This window comes from Equus asinus, chromosome 1 (assembly GCF_041296235.1).
Source record: "Equus asinus isolate D_3611 breed Donkey chromosome 1, EquAss-T2T_v2, whole genome shotgun sequence".
Classification (NCBI taxonomy): Eukaryota; Metazoa; Chordata; class Mammalia; order Perissodactyla; family Equidae; genus Equus; species Equus asinus.
In genome coordinates this window covers 122,303,148-122,310,057 of record NC_091790.1, presented here as the reverse complement: position 1 = coordinate 122,310,057, position 6,910 = coordinate 122,303,148, and positions in this window count along the sequence as shown.

The window sequence follows — 6,910 nt, the reverse complement described above, 5'->3', positions numbered from 1 at the left end:
TTTATGAAGCCCATTTGTGTAACGTTTAAAATTGTTACATTCTCATTGTGGATTCCGCTGTAATAACGTGTTCTCCTGTGTCTCATTCAGTGCTATTTGCCCTGTATTCACCTGGTTTGACACTTGGGCCCTTTTTTGGTTTGTTTGCCTTGCCCTGGTATGTCTCTGCCCAGCCTGTTTTTTTCAAATTATGATTCACTTTGTTTTAGCCTATTCTGAGCATACCAATTTCAAATCTCCATTGCCAATTCTCCCTCTTGTTTTCTCTGATAGTTTTAAAATTTTATTTCCATTTCTTTCTGCAGTCTTGCGTTCTGTATCAATTATCATGTTTTTAGCAGTCTATTCTTATTCTGCTTCAAATTTGACCTTCATTTTTCTGATTTTTTTCCAACACATCTACTCCTTTCTCTGACCTATCAAAGAAGAGCTGATGTTAGGGTGTCTATTCATTTCCTAGGGCTGATGTAACAAAGTACCCCAAACTGAGTGGCTTAAAACAGCAGAAATTTATTGTCTCAGTTCTGGAGGCTAGAAGTCTGAAATCAAAGTGTCAGCAGGGCCATGCTCCCTTCAAAACCTGTAGAAGAATTCTTCCTTGACTCTTTCTAGTTTCTGGTGGTTCACTGGAAATCTTCAGTGTTCCTTGACTTGTAGATGCTTCGCTCCAACCCTGTCTTCACAAGGCATTCTCCCCATCTGTGTCTTCACCTGACCGTCTTCTTATCAAGACATCAGTCATATTATTGGGATCCCACCCTACTCCACCGTGACCTCATCTTAACTAATTACATCTACAACCACCCTGCTTCTAAAGAAGGTCTCACTCTGAGGTGCCAGAGGTTAAGACTTCACTAGGTCTTTTGGGGGGACACAATTCAACTCGTAACAGACTGTACCTGCCCCAAGTTCTTGATTCTGATCTATCCCTTGTATTTTAACAACTGCTCCATTTAAAAAATTCTTGGAAATATGGTGAGTTATATAGCTGCTCCTTGGGAAAATTTTTCTAGTTAAGTGTTCATCACTTTTGGCTCTCGTTCCACTTGTTTTTTCTGATATCTTTGTATAAATTCTGATCTGGTTATAAAGTTGAGACATAATACAATGTCATTTCTCTTAAAAATTCAAGTGGTCTTGTTATAAACCAAAATGCTTTTTAAGAAGCCAATGATCATGTTTATGAAATAGGACAATGATTTTAAATTCAATTATAATACCTCATCTTTACTTCAAACATTTTTTTAAAGAGATAACATTAATTTTCCAATATTTAGGGTTTCTACTAATGCTGTCTTAGAAATAATAAACTCCAAAATTTTAAAGTGACTTCTAAAACAAATGTTAGAACAGTGTTAACCAGCCATGACATATTGGATATTTTATTTAAAACTGGGAGGCTGGGAACAGAACAAAAAATTACTTAAGGACCTAGTGAGAGTTGGTTAAAATCTCTTCCCTAATAAAGCTGACTGAGTGGGTGGAGAAGCTCATGGGTAATTTCATTTGACAGACCTGTTTCATTTTCTCTTTCAAGTCCACTATTAACCTTGGTTTGAAAAGAACAAGAAGGCTTTAAAAATGTACTTACAAATATGTCATTTAGTAAAGGTTAAAGACAGACTAACTCTTTTATAATGTGCAGTTCCAAAAATATCACTACTAAAAGTAGGCATTTGGAAGCTTGTCCCACTCGTTAAGGAGAAAATAAAATATCAACTCCCCTTCTTCATCTGCTGATTTAATATATTACACGGGGAATTAAAGGAGAGGAGAACACCTTTAGTCGTCTCCCTTGAATTGTCAGTACAGGATTTTGCTGCTGACATCTCGATGGTAGTTCACGCCCATGCATGACCACCACATTGAGTAAAGGGTTAGTTATCACATCAGACTCTGGCACCCCAATTCAGGAGGGTCTTAAACGAGTTAAAAGAGTTGGGTACAGGAGTGGATTTCATATTCTCTCGATTCAGCTTAGCTTGATTCATCCTAGAGCTATCTTACAATTCACAGGCAGTCAATTCCTCTTTGGGGCCCTTCACTGAGTTGTGAAATGCCTTAAAAGTCTGCTACAGAGTGAAGTCTTTATTTCATGTTCCCTTTATAGTTACATAAAAATGTATGGTGAGAAAACACTGAAATATTTTAATAGATAAATTTAAAATATCAGAACACAATATTTTAAACTTAACATTGATTTAGCAATCCGTCTTCATCTTATACTGCAATAGGTCTTTAAATGCTTAAACATAAATTGATTTCTGGTTAGCAGTGACTATTGTTTCAGAACATGATATGCTTAGCGTTATATATACCTGAGGAATGGCTTATGTATCTATCCTGTTATCGGTTCCTATTTTAACCATAATTCATTTCTGTACAGAGTCGACTATTACACATATCACACACCATTAGCAACACACCGTGAATTTATCATTAAATCATCACCTTGTTAAATAGGATTGGATAGAAATAGGCTCAAGTAGTACAAAAAGTCGAAATTATATATTCAATTGTTAAAGATGTTATGCTATGAAAAATTAGATTCTGCTCCCAGCTGTTAAAATCATTCTAAATCAAACCAGTATGAAAGTACTACAGTACTTTACAGCACTAAATTATTTCAGTTTGTGTCTGTCAGTTGTCACACTGTGGCAGCTGCGTGTTGCTGTGATGCTGAAAGCTATGCCCCCGGGATTTCAAATACCGGCAGGGTCACCCATGGTGGACAGGTTTCAGCGGAGCTTCCAGACTAAGACAGACTAGGAAGAAGCACCCAGCCAGCCACCCCTGAAAAAAATGGCCATGAAAACCCTGTGAACAGCAGCAGAGCATTGTCCGATAGAGCCCTGGAAGGGGAGCGGATGGTGCAGAAAGACCAGGCAGGGTTCCGCTCTGCTGTCCACAGGGTTGCTAGAAGTCAGAACCAACTTGGCACTAACAAGTATCAGTTTGTAATCAATAAAAGAAAACAAATCCATAGAATTTCCTCTTTAGGTTACAGATAGACAGTGAAGCTGTATGTTGAATTGAAATTGAAGCCAAGTTCAACCAATGTTATTATGAAACTTCACTTAAAGCAATCACTGTATTCTTTAAAGTTCTGTACGCTCTCAGATCACAACTTCACAGCATGACTAAAGCCATACTAAAGACTCGACAGCAAAGTTTTCATAAAGGGAGGCAAATGGCAGCTATAAATTTAATGTGGTTCAAAAAAAATCAGCAAAATAACCATACTACTATAAGACAGCACTACATGTTAGAGTGAACATATACATAACCTATTTACCTTATAGTATGTACATTCTTAAACCTCTAGAGCAGGTTTGACAGTAGGAAGAATAGTGAAAGACACTGGGTTTGATTTGGGAGATGCTAATGGCCTGGTAGGACCATACCAGATGGTATTCAGGTGACTTTTCGGTGGCAGTAGATTGAATTCCTGATATGTACATTGTTCTAGCAGCATTTTATATGTAACTCTAGCTTATATCACCTCCTCCTCCCACCATACTCACACTACTTGGAGAATCAGAAACAAGGAGAATGGCGGCTTCATGTATTCATCTTTCAAAGCAAAGTGCTGTATGAAAGATATGGGTAGTTCATATGGTTTCACATGCATATAAAGCCTCTTCTTTAAATTACACGATTGTCTATTCTTCAACACTGGCTAGAGTGGGCAGCAACAAAAATTCACCCCACGCAAATGCAGATGTCCATTTTTAACTCTGAGTTGACTAATTCCAGCTATTGTTCTTAGGAAGGTTAACTGATTTAGCAAGTAAACTAGTATATGAAAGATCCAAGAAGGGCAAAATCATAGGTGATGTTATTAACTGTCGTAAAAAAGTAAAGCTAATTCAAAGCAGCTTTTATTTTTTAAAGTATTATGTTGCAAATGGGAATGCTCCTGTTCATTTCAGTGATAGCGTAGGAAACATACTGACTGGCGTAAAACGAACTGTATCATAAAAATGTAAACATTATCTTAAAAGCTCAAGTCGGCCGTGACCAGCATCCACAATTCTAGCCCTTACCTGAGGCAATTGTAATCAGGAGTTTGGCATTAATCTTTCTGAATGGTTCACACAGCCTTTAAATTCTTAATACGTATTTTTATGGAAATGTTACTGTACTGCTGTATCTCCTTGTATGAGTATGCAATTGTCCATTTTATTTTGCCCCTACAGATGAGCATTTAGATTGCCAATTCTTTTTTTTTCACATGTATCCCCAAGCCATGCTCCCGAGAACAGGCTTCTCTATATTCTCCCTTGGACGAGTAGGCAAATGTTTACCCAGCGTTGACAGAAAGGACAAATACAAATGAAAAACAAGACTTAATTCTCCCTGTTGAAAATAAGGGAAGTGACTCTCCCTGTCCCGACCCTCTCCTGCCCCTTTTCTGAGAGTATTTATATTTGGAAACTTGCAAGTTCTTTCTATGGCTCTTTGATATGTATGTAAATCTTTTTTAAAGCTAAATGAGCCTCTCACCAGCTTTCTCAGGGACCATCTCTTTGAAACGTCATTATAAAGGGACATAGAGCCCCTATCTCCTAGTTTCTGTGGAAGGGGAGGAGCCAGACTTTGGGGGGAGCCTCACACCAACTTACAAAACGACCTCCTGCCATCAAGATTTAAGTTTGCTTTTCCTTTGGATAAAGCCAACAGGCTAACACAGATGGTCACCCCAGTGACCAATTACCATTGTTGCAATGACCACATTCTGGCTTCGTGCTTATTCAATAATAAAACTGCTTTCTTTCTCTTCTACTTTTGTAGAGAGGTTTTCTGGGCTGGGAGGAGATTTTGTTTTCAGTTATATTTCCCCAACAACTGCAGTTCCCCTTCTTGGCAAGACATGGACCAGGAGTGTAAAGAGCACAGTCACGCGGGAGAGCAGCTTAGAAGTATCTATCAAAGCAAATCTAGTTAACAACAGACTATGAATATCTGTTTTCTTATATGGTCACCAAAATCAGGGATACAATCAAACTCATATTTTTTTTGTGAATCTGATGACACTTTTTTTAGGTTTCCTGGCTATTAAGAGTTGATGCACAAATTGCCTCTTCTGCAAAATGCTGGTTTTACATTCTTTGCCCATTTTTACTCATTGTCTTATAGAGCTTTTCATCCTCCTTATTAATCCTCACCCAGCTAAATGGATTGCAAATATTTTTTCTCTGTTGCTTGCTATAATTTTACTTATATTGTCTTGCTATACAAGATATACTGATGCAACCAAACATATCTATTTTTTCCCTCTTTGGCTTTAAGCATTTGGGGATTAAAAAAGGATTTTTTTTAGCCTAATGTCAAAATTTTTTCCATACATGCTTAAGTTTTGGCAGTTTTATTTCTTGTTTTTAAATCTAAGTTATTAATTTCCAGATTGTATCATTTTGGGGAACTCAGATAAGTGCGATACAGATACAACTTCCTTTTTCCAAATGGCTGGCCAGTTTTATCAACAATACTTGTAGGTTCGTCCAGCCTATCAGAAACCTTAAGCTTCTATTTTCGTCAGTGGATAAAAGCAAATTTATACTGCTTGTCCACTGTTTAAGGTGTTCAGACTTTTTAATAACAGTGACTTATAAGTGGAAATAAAAGTGCTATATTTTAAGAACGTTCATGTTTTGTCTAATACCATAGATTTCAAACTAAACACTTTAACTATTGCTATTTTCTATAGGGGGTTTTCCAAATGAACATTACTGGATAGTTTTGAAAGTGGATTTCTGAGCCCCATCCCCAGAAAGTGAATTTAGGAAGTCTGAAGTGAGGCTCAGGAATTTTCATTAAGCAATTAATGAATAAGGAAGCCAAAGTATTCACTTCTTTCTTTAACCATTTACATAGCTTATCCTAAATTCAAATTTTACATTCAAGTTACAAAAACAAATTGTACTGAGAATTTAGGAGGAAAGCAAAACTATAGGAAATGTGTACGAAATGATACATAGTATGAGCTCTGTCACATGGACACACAGAACCCTGAGTGTTTACTGAGAAACAAGTATTTATGATACCATGTGCTGATCCTCAGAGAAGATAACAAATATGGTAAAGATGGGCAAAGAAAGTACAACCTTCCTGATTTTGAATCCACTGCTAAATCAACTTAAACAGAATGAATTTCCCATAAAAATGAAAGTCAATATATAAAAAAAGAAGATTCCAAGCAAATTTCAGTCTCTTTCAGTGACTACCTAAAATAAGCTTTACAACATTTTGATTTTGGCACCAACATTTCATAATATTTACACTACTGGACTTCGGAATTAAAAAAAGGTTAAGAAGTTGTACTTTGTACCTTGTCTAGGGAAAATTTTAGAGTATGACACATGCTTCTTAGAAAGCGAGATTTAATGCAATACTTTTAAAAAGTTGACAGATAAATGGCAAGCAATAGGTTATACTGGAGTATAGGAGGAAGTCATTTGGTGTAAACCTAATTCGGCCTGACCTTGTTTTTGCAAAAGGGCCTGACGTGGCCATTCAGCATGCCTTGTATGTCTGATTTAAGCATTTGCTATGTCCCCAAAACAAGAAAAAATGGCTTTAAAAGTGCAACTTCCCCCACATTGGCATTTCGTTAAGGATGAGCATCTCTCCCCAGGCTAGGAACTGATTGCTGTGCCCACCCTGTGACCGCCCAGCTCCAGACAACAGACGTGTCTCCTGCTGTGTCCATCAATTGCTGTGCCGACAGAGCAGTCTTGTGACTACTGTAAAAGGGACATTTCAATCATATGTGATGCACGCTCTTTGAGGATATATAACCACTCTGAACACCCTACTTCTTTGGTGCCCTTCTTTCCTTGGGGAAAAAAGGCCCCCGGGCTATATGGTCCTCACATTTGCCTCAGAATAAACTCACCCCAAATTTTCA